General features: G+C 42.9%; 1 protein-coding gene across 5 annotated transcripts in view; it reads left to right on the top strand.

Moving 5' to 3' along the window:
- The window catches only part of LOC111090092 (40S ribosomal protein S24-like), an 85,142-nt gene extending 66,244 nt beyond the window's left edge, over window positions 1–18,898 (top strand). For 3 of the 5 annotated variants that reach the window (XR_005370872.1, XR_005370875.1, XR_005370878.1), the window contains one exon: window positions 10,360–10,624. The gene's annotated coding sequence lies outside the window, so the exon portion shown is untranslated. Of the gene's footprint in view, window positions 1–10,359; window positions 10,625–16,591 lie in introns of those variants that run through there. The other 2 variants (XR_005370879.1, XR_005370874.1) reach the window with 2 other exon arrangements.
- The last annotated feature ends 8,295 nt before the right edge of the window (window positions 18,899–27,193 follow it).

Raw genomic sequence — 27,193 nt, 5'->3', positions numbered from 1 at the left:
CATCTTTACAACAGTTGTTTTGAAATCTTTGTCTCATGGATTTGCCATTAGCTTTTTTTCAGGAACAATTTCTGTTGATCTATTTCTTTCCTTTAAATTGGCACACTTTCTTATTTCTTTGTATGCCTTATGATTTTTGTTGTTGTGGCTGAAAATTGGACATTTGAATCAATAATGCGTTAACTCTGGAAATCACATTCTCTTCCTTCCCCAGGGTTTGCTGGGGTTTTTTGTTGTTGTTTTTGGTTTTGGTGTTTTTTTTTGTTTGTTTGTTTTTGTTTTTTTTTATTGTTGTAGGCTGTCTCTGTGCCAAGAATCAGCCTGAGATGTAAATTTAAAGTCTTATCAGTTCTTTTCTGAGCCTACACCCTTCCCTGGGCATGTGTTTCTCTCACATTAGTTGCTGTTTTTGAAGGTTCTACTCTTTAATGTCTAGCTCGTAAAAGGGGGGAAAAAAATGAAGGAGGGTAGGGCACCGGCCCTTTAAATTTCCTAGAAGTTACTTCAGTTGGAGCTAGAGGGGCTTACAACAATGAGGACTGCCTCTTTGTCTACATCTCTAAGATTAGAGCAGCATCAGCAATTAGAGCACAGATCACTGATGCTTGGAGGACAAAGACCTTTTTGCCCACTCTGGCTCCCAAAAGCCATGTGCATACTGCTCCCAACCACAAGCACAGCTGCCTGCCATGGGACTGGAGGTGGAGGACAGGTGGCCTCCAGAGTGCTAAGAGCTGAACTTGACCACGATTTACCAACCAAGTCTTTAAGCCTTCAATAGACTCCAGAGTTCCAAAATAGTTGCATCAGACAAATCCTACGAACATAATTGTTCTCTGGACAGGGAAACAGATTCCTGGTGTTTCCTACTCTACCACCGTCTCAGAATCCTTTGTTGATTTTGCCCCCCACCCGTTTTTTCTTCAGCTCTGTGAGCTACTCAAGTAACTATCCAATAAATCTAATGTTAAGACTAAGCTACTTTTGGGATCCCTGGGTAGCTCAGCAGTTGAGCACCTGCCTTTGGCCCAGGGCATGATCCTGGAGACCTGGGATCGTGTCCCACATCAGGCTCCCTGCATGGGGCCTGCTTCTCCCTCTGCCTGTGTCTCTGCCTCACTCTCTCTCTCTCTCTCTCTCTGTCTCTCATGAATAAATAAATAAGATCTTTTAAAAAAAGACTAAGCTACTTTTGGCATTCTTTCACTTATAACCAAAAGAGTCTTAAGAAATATGCCTGGGTTCTGTTCCAGCACTGTAGAAAATCTAATATTTTTCTCATAGTTGAATAAAGCCATTCATGGCTAAGAGGTGAGGGTTTCAGAAGGGCTTCAGAAGTTTAAGACACTTTTAACTCAAACTGAAAATTTCCATAGCACTTTTGCTAGCAACTGCATTGACCCCATGATCAAGTATAACAAGGAGAGCAAGAACCTACCGTGTTCCCAGTTTGTGGTTATCTGTCTCAGCTGAGATCTGCCTTAGAACACTAAGCAATGATAATGATAGTATCTGGTGCAGTGAAAGGGTAGCCTGTGAAGAATGAGTTACCAGCTGTGTGCCCGTACTCCCACAGACTCTAAGCCAAGGATGGATGATGGCCCAGCAAGACCAAAAAAAGACCCAGAAGCAGCAGATGAGACGTAGGTTTAGTGGGGAGACTTACACACAGAGTCCAGGAGCAGCAGGCTAGACAAAGCATTTGCTGCTGGAATCTATACGCAGCAAACTTTGAATGTGTAGCAACTACCCTAGCAACTATCTGGAGCCTCTTCCCTTCTTGCATGACCAGTGTTCCAAGGAGATCAAGGCTTGTCATCCAGATATTCTTTTTTTTTTTTTTTAATTTTTAAAGTAATCTCTACACCTAATGTAGAGCTCAAATTCACAACCCCAACATCAGGATTCTCATGTTCTACCAACAGAGACAGCCAGGCACCCCCAGACATTCTTCATTACCAAAGAGATGCTACAGTTTGGCCACCACTGAAGCCCCTGACCTCAAATACTGAACATGTTTTTTCTTTTTAATTTTTTAAATTTATATATTCATTCATCATAGAGAGAGAGAGACAGAGAGACAGAGGCAGAGACACAGGAGGAGGGAGAAGCAGGCTCCATGCTGGGAGCCCCACGTGGGACTCGATCCCGGGACTCCAGGATCGCGCCCTGGGCCAAAGGCAGGCGCCAAACCGCTGAGATACCCAGGGATCCCCTGAACATGTTTTTTCTACATGTCCTACTTGATGGGAATATAGAGGAAGGGTGGGATCTGTATATTCTCAAGATAATGGTTACTGGGGGCATTCAAGGTGTGCTTGTACAAACCAACCTTCCAGCATGTACCATACTCTCCATACCAGCATACCCTGCATGGCCTGTACATTCTCTACATACCCCTCTTCCAAAACATCCCTGGGGCCAGTTTGGCAAGGTGCACTTCAACCGAATCTCACAGCAGCAGTACAAGCCACAACATCCAAATAATAGGAAAACACAAATGGCTAAAAAACTATAGAAAATATTTTGCCAGAGAGAAGGCAGGTGATTTAACTGCGTTCTATCAGGGTCAGTAGTCAGGGAATCAATACATTTAATGTGTGTGTTTACATTAGCTCTGGCTTGGAAAATGCTGTGGGAATAGTCAGTATATATACACAGCATTCTGTCTTTTATTTTATTTATTTATTTATTTATTTATTTATTTATTTATTTATTTATTTATTTATTTATTTATGATAGTCACACAGAGAGAGAGAGGCAGAGACACAGGCAGAGGGAGAAGCAGGCTCCATGCACCGGGAGCCCGACGTGGGACTCGATTCCGGGTCTCCAGGATCACGCCCTGGGCCAAAGGCAGGCACCAAACCGCTGCGCCACCCAGGGATCCCCAGCATTCTGTCTTGATGAGAGCACGTGTCCCTCCTTGTTCTGCAATTAACACATCAAGAGCCACTCTATTTTGCAGAATTACCCGTCTTATTTGGGCACTCTCCTCAATAAGGAGGGTGATTGCATTACAGGTGAAATTAAAGGTGGCAACTGTGTGTTTGGCTAGAGCCTCTACCTGCCACTCTACATTAATGGTGGCCGCAAAAGGGAAGAAAATAGAGAGGGGACAGAAACACCAAGATGTTCTTTTAGTTCTGTGTTAGGGCCTGACCACATCCCAACTGATAGATTTCTCCTCTAAGTAGGTGAGTAGATAGTCTGGTACATAGGAGTGCCCCCCAGATGCAGTGTTAGCTCAGTTATGAAATAAGTAAAGCTAGCCATGGGTACCACATGCCCATAACCATCCCCACGGAGAAGGGAAGGCACCTTTTGTCTCCTTAGCCAGATATCAGCAGTAATGAATATAGTGTGATTGCATTGTTGTATGGCTATCCACCCCACATTATGACCTGTAGCATTTATGGCCCTGTTTTGCTACTCTACACATGATGAGGCCACTATCATAATTTGTACCTGGGTTGCAGTTAAGTATCCTAGGCCATCCTAAATGGCATATTCTATTGGTAGTCTTTATTTACCTGCTCTTCTACCAATCGGAAAATTTTCCTCTTTACATCTTTGGGGAGGGGGAGCCTGGATACCTGGGGAACATGCATCGGTCCAGGTAAGAGCAAGGAGGGGTTATACCAAGTGTAGAAGCATCTCCAAGTGCCAAGGTTGGCAATGTAGATTTGCCAGAGGAGGCCTGTAGCACTGATGGGAAAATTCACTGCACATCCAACAGCTGGTCTTACTCTGCATAGAAGCCATGCCATGGTCAGGACCCAATGGGGGAATGGGTGTCCCATACAGAATCTAAAGGCAAATGTAAGCTGTTTGGTAGGCACCACAAAAGACAAGTCATGATTGTCTAATAAAATGCAGGAGGTGATGTTATTCTGGGATCACACCACCTGACTGTGGTTGAGCTCCAGGTTTATAGTAACCAATCATTGGCCTCCCTTCTTTACACAGTGAGGCAAAGCTGAAAAGGGTAGTGGGAGTATAACAATGCCCCATAAGATGACTATGTCCTTTTTTTTTTAATGAGACCTGGGGTTGTATATCCTCATTGTCTTCAATGGAGTGGGGTGAAGAAATGTGGTGATGATTAGTCCTGTTCTATTCCGATTCCCCATCAGGCCAAAAACCCAAACAGTCATGGACTTCTTTGTCATTTCCAGAGCCATTTAATTATATTTTCCCTGTTAGATGGATCTTGTGGCAAGGACAATAAGTTGGTGGAGACAGGTGACTTGGGGACCCTACTCTTCTGCCATCTTGCCCCACCTCCTATGGCAAGGACAATAAAAGGTTACCCTGTGCCTCTACTTGCAGCAGAGAACATCCTTCCTGCATGCTCTCTATGTGTATTCTAAGGGGGACAGCAGGTCCTTGAGTGAGTAGAGTATAGGCACTGGACTGATGAGAATGTACCTGTTCTTTTAATGTCTTATTAATAGGCAGCTTGTCCAATAGGCCAGTGAGTGAATTCCTTGTTCCAATTGTTTCAACAGTCGTTTCATGCATTCTATCAACCCAGCTGCAGTGGGATTATACAGTAGATGGAAATGCCAATGGATGCTTTGAGTGCTGGCCCACTCTTGTGCTTCATGTCCTGTCCAGTGGGAGCCTTGGTCACTGCCAATGTCGGTGGTACCCCATAAGCAGCACACAGCTATTCCAGACTGAGGATGGTAGCTTTGTAGTTAGCATGTTTACTGGGGTAGGCTTGCAGGAGTCCTGTCTGAATAAGTGTCAGTACATATCAAAGTATAACAGAAGCCAATGGAGAGGGACAGGGAATCAATGTAGTCAATCTGCCATCTCTGAACGGGGTGCCACTCTCTTGTTATCTGTCTAGTGTCACTCTACAAAGGTCGTGGTTGTTCCTGGGCACAGGTTGAGCATTGTTAGCAGACGGTTACAGTGTCTTCGTAATGCCACAGTAAGCCCTCGTTATTAGCAATGGCCCACAAGGTCTGTTGTCCTCAGTGTCACATCTTCTTGTGTTACTAGGTTGCAATGCCTTCTGTTATCATATCTTCCAGGAGGCAGATGTGGGCCAACTCATCGATTAGCAGGTGGGGTGCCTGCTGTGTGTGCATCTACATGATCAATAGTGATGTTCATGTCTCGTATGTGCTAGGGTATGTCCTTCTACGTGCCATTGCTCTAGAGTGGGTGCCCTGCCATCATCCAGTCCTGGGCCTTCCACTGGAGAAGCCACACAGTCAAGTCTTTGTAAACAGTCCATCTATTTGTACATATAACAATGGGGTCAGGCTCATGGAGTAGCACCATTCATGCTGCTCAAAGCTCAAGCCATTGTACTCTATGTCCACTGCCAGACTCTATCCAGATATTTCCAGTTGAGGGTTGGATGGCAATGGCCATCCAGGTGCAAGGTTTACCCCTGGCTGAGCCATCAGTGTACCAGGCACGCTCAGGGATTGGTCTGTCTCCTTCCTGTACAAAGGATGGCAGCTGCGGAGGCTCTGCTGCCTCAGTTAATGGGTGTTCTTCAGCAGTGATGTAAGTTACAGAGCCAAGAATGGAATGCAGCTCCTCACTAAGGGGGCTGTTTGTCAAGTACTACATTGTTGCACAGACACATGCCATTTGGCTATAGCTTGGGTCTGGCACTCCCTGACTTTGGCTTTTGGAATGTATCTTTTCCCGACCCCACTGTAGGATACAGAGTGGGAATAGTTACTGGGATCACTTCAGTTATGTCTTCTACTTGCTGTAAGGCATAGTAGGGAGCAACAGCTGTCTTTCTAAAACACTATGCACGTCTCAGCTCCTTTCCATAATGATGACCTGAAACCAGCAGTACTCGTTTGTGCTCTTGCGGTTGCCACAGCCCCATCCAAACCCTTCTTGGTAACTGGCTGCCTCCGATTCACGTGGTTATCCCTGTACAAGAAAGCCCAAGGCCTGAATCTGTTTAACAGCTACCTTGGCTTGTTCAAATCTTTGCTTTCCTTTGAGAACCAGTCCCATAGGCTCCCTTTTTTTTCTTTTACCAATCTATAAAGGGCCAAAGCAATTAAACCAGGTGAGGGGTAAAAGGATGCCAATACCCTAAGAAACTTAGGAAAGTTTGCAACTGCATTGGCGGGGCATAGGTATGCCCATATTTTATCAGTGACCACCACAGGAATACCTTTTGTCTTACCCAAGCAGATAGCACCCAAGTACTTGACTGATAAGCCAGGGCCCTGAACTTTCTATGGGTTCATTGTCCGTCCTCTCCCTTGTAGATGCTCTGGCAAATCCTGCAGGATGCCTCGCAACAGAGACAGTCTTCACAGGTTAACATTATATCCTCAGTGCAGTGGACCCACATCACTGATACAGAGAAGGAGAACAGGGAGAGGTCCCCAGCTATTGGGGGCATGACATATTATGGGGCTCTGCAGGTGGCCTTGGGGGATGCTTGAAAGGCTTATCATTGTCCTTCCGATGTGAAGGCAAATTGATCTGAGTTATCAAAAACCTGTGCTTTTCAAAGTCTTTTCCATGAATCTCCTGGAAAATGAAGCTCTTTGGCAGGAACACTTTTTTGCCAAGAGTAAAACAGTAACTCTATAAATAATAAGAGACTTGAGGTGCCTGGGTGGCTCAGCCGGTTACGTCTGCCTTCTGCTCAGGTCATGGTATCAGAGTCCTGGGATCAAGTTCCCCATTAAGCCCCACATAAGGCTCCCTGTCCCTCTACCTCTCCCCGCTGCCGCACATGCTCTCTCTCTCTCAAATAAATAAAATCTTTAAAAATAATAATAAAAGACTTTAAAATGGACATAGTTAAAGATCTGATGAGAGTTTCATATAGATCTGGTAAAGCTAAAACAGAAACTTTATTTTTCTGGGCAAATTAAAAAAAACAACAACTTTGTTTATAATTTCTTATCAAGCACGGACCCACAATTCAAGAAAACTTTGTCTTTTTGAAAGAGAGGAAAACCTAATCCCAATCTTATACCAGTGTGCTTTCAAAATATGTTTATTCTGTGTTTAGTCAATTCCTGACCCTGCATAAAATTCTTTTCCAAAGATTCTCCTTCACAAACCTTCTACAACTTTCTTTTCATTTAGAATTTGTCCTAAGTTCTCACTTTCTAAACAACCTGTCTCATTTCAGGACAAATTATTTTATTTTTCCTTAACAAAAATGTACTCTCATTCTTCATGCCTTTTTACACATCTCCTACTTCCCTACACACAGCCCTGCTGTCCTTATCATTTCTAAAAGTTTATATTATAAAAAGCCTCCTCCCTCTTTTTTTCCCCTCAATCTCTATGGGCATTGTTTTGGTTATCTCCTGGAATATTTATATCTTAAAGACATGGTAAGATTTCCAACTTCAGGGGCAGAGAAATAATTTAAGTTTTCTCCTAGGAGTTTGGGAGAAATTGCATTTAAAATGTCTCTTGGGGCACCTGGGTGGCTCAGTGGTTGAGTGTCTACCTTTGGTTCAGGTCCCGGGATCAAGTCCCGCATGGGGCTCCCTGCAGGGAACCTGCTTCTCCCTCTGCCCGTGTCTCTGCTTCTCTCCATGTGTCTCTCATGAATAAATACATAAAATCTTTAAAAAATTAAAATAAAATGTTTCTTTTTATTAGGGGTTAGAAAACACGGAGCATTTTGTCTGTTTTTTTCATCAGTTACCACAATATTTTTTTTTAATTTTTTATTTATTTATGATAGTCACAGAGAGAGAGAGAGAGAGAGGCAGAGACATAGGCAGAGGGAGAAGCAGGCTCCATGCACCGGGAGCCCGATGTGGGATTCGATCCTGGGTCTCCAGGATCGCGCCCTGGGCCAAAGGCAGGCGCCAAACTGCTGCGCCACCCAGGGATCCCCCCACAATATTTTTTTTTATCACTTCTTGGAGCTTCCACTTTTTAGTGTCCTAACCAGGCTTTGTTACAAGTGCCCAGATCTCAATCCGTGACATCTTGTGCCCTCCTAACTTTGCAACACAGCATGCTAAATCCTCTAACCTATCCTGTTCTCCTATCTTGCCCACCAGCCCCCAAATCATCAGGCTAGTGGATATTTTCATGTCCTTTTCTAATCTGAGCTCATCCTGTAAATTCTAGACACAAACTTCAGCCTTCAGTCAGTAGAGCCTTGGTGGCCAGACAAACCGCCCATGGGAGAGGCCTGTACACTGTGGCTACTGTGTGCCTCTCTTCCTTGCCACAGAGCACAGTTCCTCCAACAAGTACATTAGGCCAGCTGGTGTTTTCAAGGCATCCCTGTACTCATGTAACAGTCCACAAGCATCTGAAATACAGGCCATCCCTCCTGTATGTCAGGAGGACTTTTAATGACCAAGTCAGAATTTCCCGCTCTGATGTCTCTTTTTTCTTTTCTTCTTCTTTTTTTTTTTAGATTTTATTTATTTATTTACTTGAGAGAGAGAAAGCAGGGAGAGCTACAGAGGCAGAGGGAGAGGGAGAGAATCTCAAACAGACTCCATGCTGAGCATGGAGATGATTGGGAGCTCGATCTCATGACCCCGAGATCATGACCTGAGCCTAAACCAAGAGTCGGATGCTCCACCAACTGAGCCACCAGGCGCCCCTCAGATGCCTCTTCTTAAGTCTAGGGAACTTACTCAAGAGCTTGCATGAGCTATCACTCGCCACACAAAGGTTGATGATCAACTTAAAATGCACCCCCTCAGTTACACAGTTGCACAGCTGCACCCTGGCAGACTCTAAGTCAAGGGTGGCTGATGGGACCAAAGAAATGAAACCAAAGAAATGACCCAGAACTAGCAAGTGAGATATGGGTTTATTGGGGAACTTATGTACAGGCAGTCCAGGAGCAGCAGACTGGACAAGGCATCCGCTGCAAGCTTTTATAGTGCAGCCACCAGCCTAGCAACTATCTGGAGCCTTTTCCCTCCTTGAATGGCCAGCATTCCAAGGAGATCAGGCCTGTCATCCAGACATTCTTTGTTACCAAGGAGATGCTCTGGCTTGGCCACCCTTGGAGTCCCTGACCTCCAATGTTGAATAACGTATTTTTTTCTATATACCCTGCTTGATGTGAATATAGAGGGAGGACAGGATCTCTATATTCTCAAGATAGTGATTAACGGGGGCACTCAGGGTGTGCTTGTACAAACCAGCCTTCCAGCACGTACCATACACCATGTAAAAACCTCAGAAACTATCTCAGCATTTGACACTTAATTATAGAGTAAAAAATTTTCAAAAAAATCAGGTAGGCCTGTCGAAAAGATTTGCCTCAGCTTTTTATCCAGGGCTGGGCTGACAGTTCTCTGTACTCATGGTAATTAGCCCTACCCTCGCACGCAGCAAGTCACCACACATTCCTCAATTCCTGTGGAGTAGACTGTAACCGCCTTAACCTAACAAATGCCCTACACAACCTCACCCACCCTCTCCTTACATCTTCATCTTCTACCTCATGCCTGTCTCCTCACTTGCTTCAGCCTCGGGGAGCAGCTTCCCCTCGATGCCTGCATAGTCCTGTCTCCGCTTCCTGGGTGATGTCATGCCTTCTGCTGGTCCTCTTACCTTGAAGACCAGGGCAGATGCTTTTCCATCAGCACAACCAGAAGTGACTTACTGATCCCTGAAATCCTAGGCTCCTTGGTTATAGCTCTCTGCTCACCCTTGCCCTGTCTGCCTTTCAATTTAGCTCTTGGGAGGGCAGTCTTCCCCCCGCCCCAACTGTACAATCCCTTCGGCTAGAGACTGTAGTTTTATATTGTCCCCGCTACCCAAAAGAGTTTAGAGCAAATTTTTGTTGAACAAAATGAATAAACAGATAAATGTCCTTTGCCACTCAAGGCCCTCCATTACCTGGCCTGCCTCATGAGCCCATTTACTTTTGGTTCTTCTCATACATGCCTCATGCAGGTCGTTCTCACCTCGTTCACTGGGTCCTCTGTTGACCTGAAGTCTTTGCTCATATTAAGTCTTTTCAAGTATTCAATCTTTATCCAGCCCTTCATTCATTCGCTTGCTCATCTTGCCACTCGAATATTGACAGAACATCCATTGGTGAGAGGCACTGAGGCAAAAATGTCGAAGAATGGCTCCTTGTCTTCCAATATGGTGAGGGAGACATAGGTGTAAATTGAGTGCTACAAATACGATTGTCCATAAGAGAGGTATGTGCACAATAATGTGGGGACAGGGTGCAAGCAAAGAGTTAGGGGGTTCCCGGAAAAACAAAGACAGGCATAGCTTTCCCGACATAAGAAAAGCCATCTTGTGAAGGAATGGAAGAACAGTCACTATCAGGTTCCGGAGATAACCTAATCATATTCAAAAGTAAAGCTTGGACTGATGCACACTCTTGAATTCTCACTACAGGATCTAAACAAACCCGTTTGAGCACTCAGATGCCAGACGACCAGGAGCCAGAGAAGTGATGACGCTCATCCTTGCCAGCCCTGATGACTTTGGTCTGGACTAAGTCACCTTCAGAGGACTTTTGCCCCAATTCCCTGCTGTATTCTCCATTGCACAAGCGCCTTCATGAATACATATGCACCCTTAGCTTAAAACTTCCCTGATTTTGTTGCTGGGGAGACACTACTTTGGGAAAGATCCCTGGTGTTCTTCTTTACTGTTACAAATAAACCCTTCCTTTTCCTATTCTTTGGCATGGTTGTTTCTTTTGGCTCGACACCCACCAAGAGGTGAACCCAGTTTTGGGTAACAAATTTGGCAACCCAGATGGAACCTCTTGCCTAAATCCTTTGAGTTTCTCCAGCTCCCACAGGCAACGCAGCAGGCAGTGGCAGTGGGAGCTCAGCTATGCAAACTCATCTGTGTTGTTAGGGAACCTGCAGAGGAGGTCAGAAGAGAATCCCTCTTGGAGCCTGATTTGTCAGATCTGTGCATCTAGACTCACCGAACAGTCTCAGCGGCCGCTCCAGACATTTTAATTAGAAAGTTCCTGCAGAAATATGAGTGGCAGTTACCCCCACAAATTGATTTTAGGGCTCTGCCCCTATCTCAAGTGGGTAACGGAAGGCTTCAGGGTCTGCATAGCTATCTGGTCTGGTACATCTGGAGAAGCTGAGGGTTTGTAAGACATACTTGTCTTCCCAAATCCTGGAAGCTGCTCAAGGTTGCCTGATCCTTGAAGGTCTCACTGAGATAAATCTTAGATTCTGGAGATTATCTGCCTAGAGATTGTCTGTAGAGAGGTGCCAGTTTGGTACACTTGAACAACCTGAATGTGCACTTCTAAATGATCGATTCAAAGCACTTACTTACCAGCTCTCTAGAGAAGCAAATTTTCAGTGAGCTAAGACTAGCCAAATTTGTGTCTCTACTAACCTTCCCTGCAGACCTCTTGGTAGTTAGAGTCAAATCTTTAACAGAGATCTAAGGATATGGGGAATTGGATGCCAATCCCTTCAGTCACCCATTAAGGTACATCCTGAGTCATTAGAAGCTTTTTGGGTACACCTCGACGACAAAGAAACAACTTGTTTCCTTTTGTAATACTGCTTGGCCACAATACCAGCTAGAAGACCAGGAAAAATGGCCAGAAAATGTCTTGTTAAATTATAATACCATATTCTAATTAAACCTGTTTTGTAAGAAGGAAGAAAAATGGGATGGGATCCCTTATGTACAAAGCTTTATGGCCCTCTGCCAGAGTAAAGAATTACAGAAGAAATACAGACTTAAGCATATTCAACTATCTAGTCCAGGGACTGAGACCATGCTCCTGTTTGGGAGGAACCCCTTGATGACGCCTTAGAGCTCCCTTTGCCCCAGGGATTTGGAATAGGTCCCCAGCTCTCAGCCCCACTTGCAAGTCCATCCCCTCCAGATCCCAAGTCACTGCTCAATCTACTCCCTGTTTACTCTCCTGACCTATCTAAACCACCTTCACCCTACTCAGGAAAAGGAGAACCAAATAATGTTCTCCCAGTGCTCATCCCCACCACCAGTAGGAGTAGTCATTCTTATCAGACTAAGAATGTATGCCCTCTGAGGCTAACCTGTACGATTGGGAGCAAAACACTCAAGGATTCAGATCAACCCGGAGGGGTTTGTTAACCTGATGAATACCATTTTTACGAACCATACCCCATTTAGCAAGACATTCAAAGCCTGTTAACTATCCTGCTTACAGGGGAAGAGAAGACCATTACCCTGCTGAAAGCTAAGGAGGAAGCAGACAAGCAGCATGACACCCAGGCAGACAGTGTTATTTGGAAACCTGCTGAGCAGCCAGTGCCAACCACTGACCCTCACTGGGACTCAAGTGCCCGGGGGGATGGGGAAAAGCTGGAACATTATAAGTACCTACTCCTCAAAGGTATGAAGGCTGCAGTGCCTCAACCAGTTAATGGAGGCAAGGTAAGGAACATACAATGAGGAAAGGATGAAAATCCCTCTGCCTTTTTGGAAAGAATTAGTGAATGCTTTAGGCAATAGACTGGACTCTGAGGATACAAGAAACACTACAGTAGTAAACACTTGTCTCATATCTCAGGATGCTCCAGATATTTACCAAAAACTTCAAAAGACTGCAGTAGGACCTAACACCCCCACCTCTCAACTGGTTGAGGTGGCCTTTAGGGTCTTCAAAAACCAAGATATGGTAGAGGAATAAAAAGAAGACACTAAGATGAAGAAACTGGCTGCCCTGTTGGCAGTGACACTGCAGATCAGCCCAGGTGACCCAAGAGAAGAAAATAAGAAGACACCACGAGTGAGTGCCCCTACCCCCAACATGGGACACATGAGCCACCAGCAGAGCTGGGACCCAACCAATCTGCATACTGTAAAAAGGAGATATATTGGAAGAGGAGATGCCCTGACTGTCCCCAGATAGGAAAGGCCCACAGTAAACCCTCTTTCTTTCAATTCCTGGTGACTGAAGAAGAATATTGACAGGGCCGGTGAGCTCTCCAGCTGGCTTCTCAAAGCACCATCTCTATGGCCTCTAAGAGCCCCAGGTCACCTTAGATAAAGTGGGAGAGGCAATTGAGTTTTTGCTGGATAGTGGTGCTACATTCTCAGTGTTGGCTACCCACAAGGGGTAGAGAATGCAACATCCAATAGAGAATGCAACATCAAGGGGGTGTCAGTAAAGGGAAATACAAGAAAACTTTTTGAGCCTTGACCTATGAAATACGTTCAAAAACTTTGAAACACTCCTTATATGTTCCAGAAGGCCTGATCCTTCTGTTAAGGAAAGATCTGCTGGTCAAGTTGGGAACCACTATACATCTAAACTAAAGTCGAATTGAGATAAATGTGCCCAAATCATAGTGGTCTACACTTTTGGTACTCCTTAATGAGGATCCTCCTGTGCTAGAACCTACTCCTGCCCACAGACTTGATCAAATGAGACCAGAAGTTAGGCGGGAGAGAAAATAGGCTGGGCTATGAATTTCCAACGTGTAAAGGTTTTCAGAAATGTGATGGGTTGCTGGCCAAAAGTAAAACAATACCCCCTTATATTGAAGGCAAAGAAGGAAATAGGACTCGTAATAAATAGATTGCTATATGAAGGCTTGATAAAACCCTGCCAATCTCCTTGTAACACCCTAATGTTACCTATTAAAAAAAAAAAACTAGGAACAGAAGAATATTGATTTGTCCAAGGTCTTAGGGCAATAAATGAGGCTATTCAGGATATCTATTCTTGATCTGAACCCTGTACTCTGCTCACTTGCCTCCTGATCGATAGCAGGTTTTATATCATCCTGGACCTTAAAGATGCCTTTTTTCTCTAGAGTCCTAGATGAGGGCTCAAAAGAACCATTTGCTTTTGAATAGGAAGATGTTCACTTTTATCAAAAGCAGCCGTATTGCTAGACTGTTCTGCCCCCAAGGGTTTAAAAGCTCTCCCATTTGTTTGAAGAGTTTTTGAGTCAAGATCTGAAAGGAGGACATTCCCCCAATATGTTGATGATATTCCTATAGCCAGCCCGACAAAGGAGGACTCAGATCAACATACAAAAGAGGTTCTAAACTGTCTAGCAGAAAAGGGATAGAAAGTCTCAAAGAAAAAGGCCCAGATATCGAAGATAGAGATCAGATACTAGGATGCTTGATCTCTGAAGGACACAAGAGACTCCCAGAGTATAGAAGGCAAGCCATACACCGACAAAAAGCAGTTGAGAGACTTTTTGGGAATGGTGGGATTTTGCTAGATATGAATTCCCAACTTTGGTTAGTTTGCAAAGCCCCTTCATGAAGAATTGTAGGGACTGGAAACTGCCCCTTTTGCATGGGATGGCCAAAATGATCAAGCTTTTTAAAAACTAAAAGAACTACTTCTTAGCACCCCTACTTTGAGCCCTCCTGACCTCTCAAAGCCACTTGAAGCATGCATCCATGAGAGGGAGGGACTAGCCTTGGGAGTTGTCACCCAAATGTTGGTACATATGAAGAGTCATAACAGACTTTTCAAAACAGATGGCCACCCTGCCTGAAGGCAGTGGTGGCTACTTGCTTATTAATAAAAGGGGCAGAAAAACTTACTATGCAGCTTTAACAGTATGAGCCCCTCATCAAGTGAGACAAATTCTAAATGCCAAAGGCCATAATTGGCTAACAGATGGGCAACTAGGCCAATTTCAAGCCTTGATGCTAGATCCCCCAGGCCTGCTTATCAAGTCATATCAAGCTTTGAATCCTGCCACTTTGCTGCCATCCTCCCAGGGGCTACTTGCCCATTAACTGTAATAAAACCATTGATGTGGTATATTCCAGTAGAAAAGACCTAAGAAGTAAATTTTCACCTAATACTGATGAAGAATGGTTTGTGGGGAAAGTAGATTTATGGAGAGAGGCAAACATGAGACTGGTTATGCTGTGGTCTCCCTGCATAAAGAGATAGAGGCCAAAAGCCTGTTCCCCAGGAATTTCAGCTCAGAAGGCTTAGCTAAGAGCCCTAACCCAAGCCTCAGAGCAAGAGGAAGGAAAGGCTATTAATACATACATTGATTCAACATACGTCTTCTCAGTAATACACATTCATGGGGCTATTTGGAAAGAGAAAGGTCTATTCTCAGCTGCTAATAAAGAAATCAAACGTAGCAAAGAGACTCTCTGGTCCCTAGAAGCCATCCCCAAACCCAAGGAAATAGCTGTGATTCACTGAGGAGGCACCAAAAGGGAGAAAGTAAAGAGGTCAAAGTCAAGAGCCTGGTAAACACAACTGCCAAAAGCGCGGCTGAGAGGGGGAAGCCTTAGAATGCCCACTTATTCCCTCAGCTCCCCATGTAGATTTAGAGCAGACTACTCCCCTGAGGACCATGAAAGACATGATCGAAGGGCAATAAGAGGACTTCAATCTTAAGCGTGGCTGAAAAATAAGGCCAGCAAAACACAGGTGCCTCTAAGTCTGGGATGGGTAATTATTAAAAGTGCCCACGACTCCACTCATGATGGAAAAGAGACAGTGTAAAACTGACTGATGAGAATAATTAGCACACCCAGCTTGGCTGGACATTAGACAACTAATTGAAAAAGTCATGAGCTAATGTGCATTTTGCCAAAAAACCAAGACTAATACCAGGCCTTATGCCTTCCCACTAAAAACAAGCTGTTTTACTTAGGGGCACCCAACTGGGGGAGGACTGACAAATAGATTTTTACTGTGATGCCTCTATATCAGATGGCTTTAAGAATCTCCTGGTCCTGGGGTGCCTGAATGACTTAGCCAGTTGAGCGTCCAACTCTTGGTTCTGGCTCAGGTCATCATCTCATGGGTCATGGGATCCAGCCCCATGTCAACCTTCAGACTCCACAGGGAGTCTGCTAAAGATTCTCTTTCTCCACCCCTCCACCCTCATGTGCACACATGCAGTCTCTCTCTCTCTCTCTCTCTCTTTTTCAAATAAATAAAATCTTTAAAAAAGAGAGAAAGAGAGAGAATCTCCGGGTCCTAGTTGGCACTTTCACTGGCTGGATTGAAGCTTTTCATTGCAAAACAGAAAAAAAAAAAAAAAAAACAGAAGTAGTTAAAGTCCTTCTATAGAATATTAATCCTAGTTTTGGGCTATTCTGAACAGTTCAAAGTGACAATGGACCTGCCTTTACCTCCAAAGTGATGGTTAAAGTTTTTTGCTCCTTAGGTATAAATGGAAACTACGTGCTGTCTGGAAGTCCCAGTCTTCAGGAAAAAACAGAGCCAGCTAACCAGACCTTAAAAAAAGACATTTGCCAAATTTATGCCAAGAATCATAGTAACAATGACTAAATCTGCTGCCCATAGCTCTAACCTGCCTGAGGACAACCCCCAAAGGAAGGTATAAGACTCAGCCCCTTTGAAATGATGTATGCCTGGGAATCCTTTCCCAGGGGATGGGTGGGGCTCCAGCTGAAGGAGACAAGGAAACAGAAAACACTATTAAACATATAATACAGGTAGGGAAAGTGGTGACTGGTCTGAGCCACTGTGCTAACCTAAGCTTTCAGGCCCCCACAGAAACAAGAAGTCATCATTGTGAACCAGGAGACTGGGTGTGTCTAAAGACACAGAAAATGGGTACCCGCTCAGATCAACTACGGCCCTTATGGAATGGGCCTTAGTGTTAACCACCCACTCTTCTTTCCATTGCAGGGAATAACACCTTGTATCCACCATTCCAGAGTAAAAAAGGCGGCTGGACCACTCTCAGGCAACAAAGAAGGGAACAAGATGACAGCTGTCAACTGGTGTCAATCTCAAGCTCCTCTTCAGAAAATCCAGTTAACCAGAGGGTGTTAAATTCCCGAGAAGAGTCCAATGTAACTTGCCCTGAAGTATTGAGAATGATGTACTCTTACTTCATGGCCCCTGCATCCCCAAACTCCTAGTAAACTTGGCCACTTCGATTGTAGCAAATTCAACTTCAAATTGTTCTTTAAACAACCTTTAAGGAACACTCCAGGGGGTAATAAAAGCTTATCTAGCTTGAGCAGTAGGAGAATTTCACTCCTTTAACCCCAATCTCAGCAGGAAGCAGTTATAGAAGACTGACCTCCGCCCAGGACCCCTCAAGAATGAGGAATGAAATATCTCAAGGGAGGATCTTGTAAGCAGAAACGTTAGGAGTCCCCCCCAAAAAACAAAGACAGACATAGCTTTCTCAATCTGAGAAAAGTCATTTTAGGCCTCCAGCCATCTTGTGAAAGAACGGAAGAACAGTCATAATCAGGCCCAGAGATAACCTAATCATATTCAAAAGTGAAGATTGGACTGATGCACACTCTTGAGTTATCTCTGCAGGATCTAAACCCCTTTGAGCACTCAGATGCCAGACCAACAGGAGCCAGAGAATTGATGACGCTCACCCTTGCCAGCCCTGATGACTTTGGTCTGGACTAAGTACCTTCAGAGGACTTTTGCCTCAATTCCCTGCTGTATTCTCCATTGCACAAGCCCCTTCATGAATGCACATGCACCCATAGCTTAAAACTTGCCTGATTTTATGGTTGAGGAGACACTGCTTTGAGAAAGATCCCCAATGTTCTCCTTCACTTACTGTAAGTCAAATCCTTCTCTTACTCATTCTCTGGCTTGGTGGCGTCTCTTGGCTCACCTACCTACCAAGAGACAAACCTAGTTTTGGGGAACAAGATGAGGGAGTGATTAAGTCTATCTAGAAGGTGGAGGACCATGCTCAGGGGAACTTCAGGGAGGAGGTGCACCCTCAACAGCAAGGACAACACGCAAGGTTGTTGTTAAGGGCAAACTCAGAGCAAAGGGTACTGGGTAGTCCTGGGTACAGAACTCCCAGGCCCCTGTGAGGCCCTCTCCCCAAGTGGGAACTTATCTGCATACTGAATTTGGGTGTCTCCTTAGAATGGGATTAGGAGCCCTAAGACCCACTTGCACTTACTTTTTGGATCTTAACTTGCAACCCCCTTTGATTGGTTAATAAATTTCTTGCTTAGGTAAGTGAAATCTCCTGTTCTGTTCTAGACAACTCACACTTGGCCTACTAGGTGTTTGGTCCCTTTAAAGTACTTGTATCCAGTGTCACCATATTTTTTTATTAGTCAGCTTTGCAGAATTCAAGGGCTGACTCACTGGCACACCCTACATTTAACTGTTTCAAGTGAAAGTCTCTTCCTCCTGTCCTCTGAGGCAAGCTCCTTAAGGGTGAAGTCTATTTTTTTCCCTCCTTTTTTCCCTCCATGTATCCCACAATACCAACTGTGCTAGGCTGGTGGTCAATGTCTTCCGTCTTTTCTCCCTAAGGCAGTTCCTATTTCTCAAACTTTTCTCCTCTTCTTCCAATCCATTTACTGCCTCCTAATCTCCCACCTCCTATAGTAAATTTCCCTCTGGCCCCAGATACAATCCACTTTCTAGGAAATGCAAAATGTTTTCTGGAGAGAACAAAGCCCTCCCCAGGGGTTTGGATATTTGACTGTAGAACAGGATTAGACATAGGTTAAATCTACTGACCTTCATGGTTTCTTCCCTCATTGAGATTTTTATGATTCTGTTTTAAGGTACTGCTTTTAAGTTTCAAACAGCTTGTTTGCCACATTTCCTTGTTCTACAGATTTTTTTCAGGTGCTATTATAGCGGGAAGAAGGAGGATGGGGGATATAAAAGTATGGAAGCTATAACCTTTAAATTGAGATTAGGAAATTGTTGGTTGACAAAACATGTTTACTGTGTTAGTCATTAATACATTTATAAAGTAATTTATGAATCACACAATAATAAAACCAAATTCAAGGCTATTTAAAGGATGTGTAACAATCTTCTGTAATCTCTGAATACTGTGCAAAAATAAGACATTAATATCATCATTACTGATAACTGTCCTAAATGTGTGATTTTCCCAACCAAGGCACAAGATTAAGAATTCTAGAGATCTGGGACACCTGGGTGGCTCAGTGGTTGAACATCTGCCTCGGTCGTGATCCTGGGGTCCTGGTATCAAGTCCCACATTGAGCTCCCCACAAGGAGCCTGCTTCTCCCTCTGCCTATGTCTCTGCTTCTCTCTGTGTGTCTCTCATGAATAAATAAATAAAATATTAAAAAAAAAAAAAAGAATTCTAGAGATCTTCCAGTTCCTTGTCTGTGTAAGATACCAGTAACAAGCAGAGATCGTTTTCTTTCTTTTCCAATTCATCATAAGCAAGGCCAGAAATATCAAATGATACAATCCATTCAAACAAGGCTATGCATCCTTTCAGTATCAGGACAAAGTTTGGGGACTAAAAGAAAGTTTTCTCCAATAAAATCTTTCATGTGTAGACACTGGCGTGTCAGGCAAAAACAGCAGCTACCTGTTGAGCTCCTGGAGATTGGTCCTAATGGGACCTCTTCCTATTCCACAGGGGCCCCAACCTGCAATCAAAGCAGTGGGCTGGGCTGCTAGATGTATGCAGTTCATCTCTTGGAAATACAAAAGTGAGGTGGACTAAGGTTATTAACATATCCACATTCTCATATGCGTGTGATTTGTGTAAATATGTCTGGTTTTGAGACATTTTGTAAAATAGAACACAGAAATGTGGAACAGGAGCAGAAATTCTGAGTGAGGAGAGTGAAGAGAATGTCAAATGTTTGCATTAATTTGCTTTGTTCCAGGAGAACTGTGCCATATTCATTGATTTATTATGGACTAACATTAAATTAAATCAGTTACTAAATGTGAAGTACCAAGACCACTGCCTGCACATAGTAGGCACTCAATAAATGTCATACCTGCCTCCTAGCATCCTTCTACCATTGTTATCCTCAAAGCTTATTGCCAAACTTTGAAGACAAGATCCAAAACAAATTGCCACCACGAACAGAGACACAATTGAAGGTATGTAAGGATTCTGCTAAAACAACTGCACATGTGTCCTTCAATCAGCACCTGAGGCACCTGATCTTTGCCCAAGTAATATTCAGGATGCACTTTGGTCTTTCAGGCAAATCAACGCTGGCACCACATGTGGTCTTGGGATTAAGCATTAGGGAAATTAACCTATAGACACTCAGAAACACAGCTTGGGTCGGGGGATGAATGGGGAATGGGTGGGTGACATCAGAAATGATCCAAGGATTCTGTATGTATTTTCAAATCAGAATCAGTTACATGGCACTTCTGGATGGCTCAGTTGGTTAAGCAACACTCTTGGTCTTGGCTCAGGTCACAGTCTTGGGGTTGTGAGATCAGCCCTGGGTCTGGCTCTGAGTCTGAATAGACTTGGCATGGAGTCTACTTGAGACTCTTTCCCCTACCTCCCCCTCGGCTCCTCCCTCCCTTGCACATAAGCACACACTCTCTCTTTCTATCTAAAATAAATAAATAAATAAATAAATAAATAAATAAATAAATAAATAAATATTTTTAAAAAGTCAGAATTGGTTATGAAGCTGACCAAGTAAACCCAGCATAGAATAATTCTCATAAAATAAAACTCTGACTTCAGGGCAAGGAAAGGGACCTTTTCCTCTCTAACCATTACCTTACACCATCAATCATCAAGATGGATGATAAATCAGAGCTCATCTCCAGCATTTATCAAATTGTCCAAAATATTATAGGCACTCAATATTTGTTAGACAAATGTATCTTAGTTTTTTATAATGTTTGACAGTCAATTTCAGGTAGAAATGATAAATTGAACAGACATATCTAATCTAACTCCTTCTAGAACTCCACTAAAACTCATAAGGATGGGGAAAGAAGGAGAAGAAGCAATAGCAACAGAATGTTGGAGGCTAGAAAGCAGTGATAAAGGGTTTGGCACACCTGACAAAACCAAATGCTTAAAAATTACTGGCATTGCAAAATCCTCTGGATATGGAGTGAAGATGCAAGAGGAATAAAATGAGGGAAATGGTTGTGATGCAGGATAGTTGGCTTGGAGGACCCAGAGGGGGTGCCACAGGACCAGCCAAGAGGATATTTGACTTTTTCAGAACAGAAATTAAACATGAGCAAAGAGGAAGTGACAGCAGCATTTATTGAAGACACAGAGAGAGGGGCACCTGGCTGACTTAGTAGAGCATGCAACTTTTGATCTCAGAGTTGTTAAGTTCAAGCCTCATATTGAGTGTAGGGATCACTTAAATTTTTTTAAAAAAATCTTTAGAAAAAAGAAGCCATTGAAGATATAGCAAAAGTGCAGATATAGACAGTGTCTGGGAGACTCAGAAAGGAGAGAAGAGGCAGTCTCCTCTACTTGGGGCCTGGGGCTTTTATTAAGGATGCTGGTTTGATTTGCAATATCGTCTCAGTAATCCAGGTGCTGAGTGTTTAGGTGTCCTCCATAAGTCACTTATGCCTGGAGCCATGGGTCTTAATGAGTCAGTGGTCTTCGAAAACATATTCATGATGACCTTGCCCAGTCACTCCTTAGATGCTATCTATTGTGCTGGAAGACTCCAAAGAAATCATTAAATCTTTGACCTTTACATGGAGGACATACATTATCTGTCCTATAAGGCATCTCTTTGGCTAGGGGGCAAGGTGTAGGTCCTAGCCAAAAAAAAAAAAAAAAAGAAGAAGAAGAAGAAGCAGGGATCCCTGGGTGGCGCAGCGGTTTGGCGCCTGCCTTTGGCCCAGGTTGCGATCCTGGAGACCCTGGATCGAATCCCACGTCGGGCTCCCGGTGCATGGAGCCTGCTTCTCCCTCTGCCTATGTCTCTGCCTCTCTTTCTCTCTCTGTGTGACTATCAAAAATAAATTAAAAAAAAATTTTTTTAAAAAAAGAAGAAGCAAGAAAAGGACTGAAAAAAAGTAGTTTTTCTTGAAATCCCTTTAGTTTCCTGTCTCACTTGGTAGTTGGAAGCTACTTGAGAAGTAGCACCACTTTTATATCCTCTCCTCTGATTTATTCCCCTGGGTGACAGCCTCTCTTCCTACCCTAACTGAAGTGGAAGTGTACCACTTCTTATCCATAGCTGTATCAGCTAAAGACTCTCGTAAGAAAACAGATTAATTAATGTAGGTATGCTATATCCTCACATCCTCTCCCAATTCTTCATATGCTGGTAATCAAAGCTTACCTTTCAGGCATAAGATGGGACAAAGATTTCTCTAAGGAATATGACTAGCCCAAGGGAAAAAATTCTTAAAGATAGCGATGTGGAATGGGATGTCGAATGGGATCGGTTGGGATAGAATTCTCTGACAAAGAACCTACTTATACTACCTTCCAGCAATGTTCCTGCTCGTTAGGTCTTTTCCAAAGCACAGAGCTTCTAACCAGCCTTTTGCTATCCCATCCTTAAATATGAGTGAGCAATGAGGATTACCAGAGGAGGAAATCCATTAATGTGAAAGGTAAGCTCAGGACCTAAATTGCCAGATTGAAGGGGCCCACCAAGGACCTAGATCAATGAATGGCAACAGACCCATACCAACAATACCATCATGAAATTTTAGAACACCAAGCACAAAGACAAAATTCTCCAAACTTTTGAACAGAAAAACCATATACAAAGGAAAAGGAATCAGCATGACTTCAGACTTCTCAACAGCAACACTGAACACTGTATTCTGAGGACAATAGAGCAACGCCTCCAAATTAATATTTTTATTATTTATTTATTTTCCCTCTGAAGGAAAATGATTTCCTACTTAGAATTCTATACCCAGACAAACTAACCAAAGAATAAAGGGGTTGATTCCAACTCGTGGAAGCTAACCACTCTCACACTTTGAGAGTGTACTTTTGCTTTAATAAACTGCTTTGTTCTGAAAGACAGAAATACATACATACATACAGACAGACAGACAGAAAAAGAATAAAGGTAGAATATACATAAATTCTTGAAAACCTTACCTTCCATGCACACCTTCTTAAGAAGCTAAGGGAGGGAGGACATGCTAAATTGCAAAGAGAAAGAGTAAACCAAAAAAGAAGAAGGTATGGATTATAGGATACCCAAGGAAGGATATAGGTGAAGTGAGTCCTCAAGATGATGGTGTATTAGCTGTATACCAGACATGGAGGGCGATAAGAGTAAACAAGACATGGAGGGCGATAAGTACAAATTGGAGCACAGAAACTCAAGAGAAAAGATGCATTGAAAGAGGTTATCATTAAGATGTCAACTGCCATTATACCACTTCTTAAACTCTGCGAATGGAATGCCTGAATGAGCCTGACCCAGGTTGTTATTTGTATTTGCTTTGCCTTATCCATGTTTTGATGGAGTTTCTGTTCTCCTGCCCACCTATTGCTCCACTCCACTATAACCTTCTGCCCAGGTAAGCTGAGGACACTCATTAAACCCTACAGAAATTTTCTACTTGACCTACTCCAGGTCTGGAGATGAGCTTTGGTGAACTTAAAAGCAAAAAAATAAAGAGCAGCCCTCTGCCCCACCCCCACCATAGTCTTGCCAGATGTCCTGTATCTAGGCCACTACCAGTGGTCCCAGTTTATGAAGTTGTATGTTTCAAACCAGGTCTCACTCATGACCTTGCCTACTGATTTCTCCAGAAATGCCTTTCATACACTTCATGGAGGTTGAAGTCAGACTATGGGCTAGAAATTCTGTTCAGTTTATCTATCATAAATAATAAATAAATAAATCTTTAAAAATTTATTTTTATTTTTTTATTTTTAAAAGTATTTTATTTTTATTATTTATTTACTTATTTATAAAGATTTATTTATTTATTTATTCATGATAGTCACACAGAGAGAGACAGAGAGGCAGAGACACAGGCAGAGGGAGAAGCAGGCTCCATGCAGGGAGCCCGACGCGGGACTTGATCCCGGGTCTCCAGGATCGCGCCCCGGGCCAAAGGCAGGCGCCAAACCGCTGCGCCATCCAGGGATCCCCTATTATTTATTTATTTTTAAGATTTTGTTTATTTATTCATGAGAGACACACAGAGAGGCAGAGACACAAGCAGAAGGAGAAGCAGGTTCTTTGTGGGGAGCCAAATGCAGGACTTGATCCCAGGACCCCAGGATCACACACCTGAACCAAAAGCAGACGCTCAACCACTGAGCCCCCCAGGTGCCCCTTTTTATTTTTTTAAAGATTTTATTTATTTAATTGACAGAGAGAGAGAGTACACACACACACAAGTAGGCAGAGCAAGGAGAAACATACTGCCCAGTGAGCAGAGAGCCTGATGGTGGGGCTAGATCCCAGAACCTTGGGATCATGACCTGAACCGAAGGTAGATGCTTAATTGAGCCACCCAGGTGCCCCTATTTTTTCTTTAAAAAATAATTAATAGACTTAATTTTTACAGTAAAATCGAGCAGAAAGTGCAAAGTTACCACATATCCCCTCATTCCCCAACCTAGTTTCTCTTATCATTTATATCTTACGTTAATGTGGTACATTTGTTACAAATGATGAACCAAAACTGATAGACTATTATTAGCTAAAGTCTGTAGTTTACATTAGGGCTCACATTTTGTGTTATACAGTCCATGGATTTTAACAATGGATTACATTTGTATCACATGTAATAATTTCACTGCCCTAAAAATCCACTATACGCCACCTAATCATCCCCCCACCTGCAACCCTTTACAACCAACCAGTGATCTTTTTACTGTCTCCATAATTTTGCCTTCTCTGGAATGTTATAGAATTGGAATCATAGAATATGTAGCCTTCTCAGATTGGCTACTTTCGCTTAGCAATATGCATTCAGGTTTCCTCCATGTCTTTTGTGGCACATTATTATTTTTAATCTTCAAAATAACTCTGCAAGGTATGATTTTTAGTAGATGAACATCTGAGACTTGGAGAGGAAAGATGACAGTGCAGAAAGAGCTGAACTATCAGCAATGCCGTACTATCAATCCATTAAACATACATCACTGGGTTCCTACTTTGTGTCAGGCACGATGTTTGCTTGATTCCAAGAGCAATGAGGAGATAATGTCCTAGTCCTTGAGGAACTAACAATTTAGTGTATAAGACAGATACATTTAAAAAACTCATCATTTCACAATACAGGAAGAGCTACCAAAAGGGTAGGTATCCTGTTGATACAAAAATTAATTCAAATAATATAGGCACTTGGCACAATAATGCCACATAATAAATACTCATTAAATGTTAACTATTATTCCTGTGATTTCACTCAGTGTTTACAACAGCCCTAACCCCTATATATTGCTATGTTTTTCTGATCAATAATACTTTGATCAGAGTAGTTAACTTACTCAAAATCACAGAACGAAAAAAATGAATCTGAGTTTCACTAAAACCTATGTTCTCTCTACATTCCTGTTTTATCCATAGCCCCAGCAGAAGTAACATCATGTCCTAAGGTAGAAACATTAAAGAGAAGGGTGTATTGGGAACAAGTTAAGAGTGATTGAAGCATGGAGGGTAGAGGAGGGCAGTGAGCAGTAAAGGCTGGTCACAGGCTGTGAAGGGCTTCCAAGTACTGAAGTTCATAAAATATGTCAGTCCCACTAATTTGTTCATGATATTTAGCTCTAAGAACTGCTGAACCAGAACATTCCCTTTGGGGTGTACAAAATAAGACAAGCTCTGTGTAAGACATTTTTGGTCTTGCTGAGGTCAATGTGGTGGGTTTGTTGCTGAGGAAGAGTTCTGACAATTGCTATGGAGATGCAACATAAGCAAAGAAAAGCAAAAATATTTGTCTTCTGAAAGCAAAATCAGAAGGAAACACAGTGAATTAAGATTCTATACATAATATGTTTTGCAAATAAACACCAATTTGCAGAGCAACTTCAGGAAATGAAATTGACTGAGTCCAAGTCTTCACAGAAAACCCACCTGCTTTCTACCCTAGATGGTTGGAATGCTTACATGTGGGGGCTTTTCTTTTTATCATTATATTACTTCTTTATTTGAGAAGTAGAAATAAGAAAATTTCCTTTAATTTCTAGTATACTCTTGAAATCATCATATACTTTATTTTTTAAAAGATTTTATTTATGTATTTGACAGAGAGAGCACAAGCTGGGGGAGTGACAGGCAGAGGAAAAGGGAGAAGCAGGTTCCCCATGGAGTAGGGAGCCCCATGTGGGGCTTGATCCCAGGACCCTGGGATTACGACCTGAGCCGAAGGCAGACATTTAGCCAATTGAACCACCCAGGCACCGCACATATACTTCACTTTTTAAAAGAATTTATTTATTTATTTGAAAGAGAGAGAAAGCATGAATGAGATCATGAGCAGGCTGTGGGGGGCAGAGGGAGAGAGAGGAGCAGATTCCATTTGAGCAGGGAGCCTGATGCAGGGCTCCATCCCAGGATCCCAGGATCCCAGGATCCCAGGATCCCAAGACCCCAGGACCCTGGGATCATGACCTGAACCAAAGGCAGATGCTTAACTGACTGAGCCACTCAGGCACCCCAGAATCATATACTTTAAGCTGAAAGGGCTGAATGCTATTCATACTCTTCTGGGGGGGAAAATGAAAATTAATTTCTGCCTAATTATTTTAATAATATGGTTAGCATTGATTTTAATATAACAGAAGAAATAGCATTGAGTTTCAACTCAGAACAATTCAAGAATATTACCAATATCAACTAATTTGATATATTTTTAAAATGTGACTTAGATGAAAGCAAAGAAACAGAGGTCATTTCAATACCATATTTTCTTGTTCTCAAAAAAATCTATCCATTTTTTGCCAATATTTATTTACTTATCTAATCAAAGTGGTGATCAAGGATGCAATATGTGCCCAGTTTGTTGTGAGACACTAAGGACACAGTTATAGTCCAGGGAGACACAGTTTCTGCTCTGGGAAACTTTGCAGTATAATACCAGAAAACTACAAGCAATTACATCAAAGGGCTAAAGTTAGACATTTTTATTAGTATATTGCAAGAGAATTGGGCTTGCAGAATGGTGCTTCTCAAGCTCTGTATGTGAGTCACCTGGGGACCTTATTAAAACACAGCTTCTGGTTCAGTAGGTCTAGAGAGGAGCTGATATTCTGTTTTTAAACATAATGCCTTGTAATGCTGATGCCACTAGTCTATGAACCACACTTTGTAGTAAGAGCATAGACTATTAAGATGTAATACTAAGACGTAGGGCATAAAGTAATATTAACATTTTTTCTTGGGGTGCCTGAGTGGCTCAGTTGATTAAGTGTCTGCCTTCGAGGTTATGATCCCAGAGTCCTGGGATGGAGCCCTGCGGAGCAAGGAGCCTGCTTCTCCCCCTCCTTCTGCCTACCAGCCCCCCTGCTTGTGCTCGCTCTCTCTGTCAAATAAATAAAACCTTAAAAAACAAAACAAAAACAAAC

The sequence above is a fragment of the Canis lupus genome, chromosome 15 (genome assembly GCF_011100685.1).
Source record: "Canis lupus familiaris isolate Mischka breed German Shepherd chromosome 15, alternate assembly UU_Cfam_GSD_1.0, whole genome shotgun sequence".
NCBI classification, from domain to species: Eukaryota; Metazoa; Chordata; class Mammalia; order Carnivora; family Canidae; genus Canis; species Canis lupus.
The sequence above is the reverse complement of the archived record's forward strand: the minus strand, read 5'-3'. Positions and strand labels throughout refer to the sequence as shown.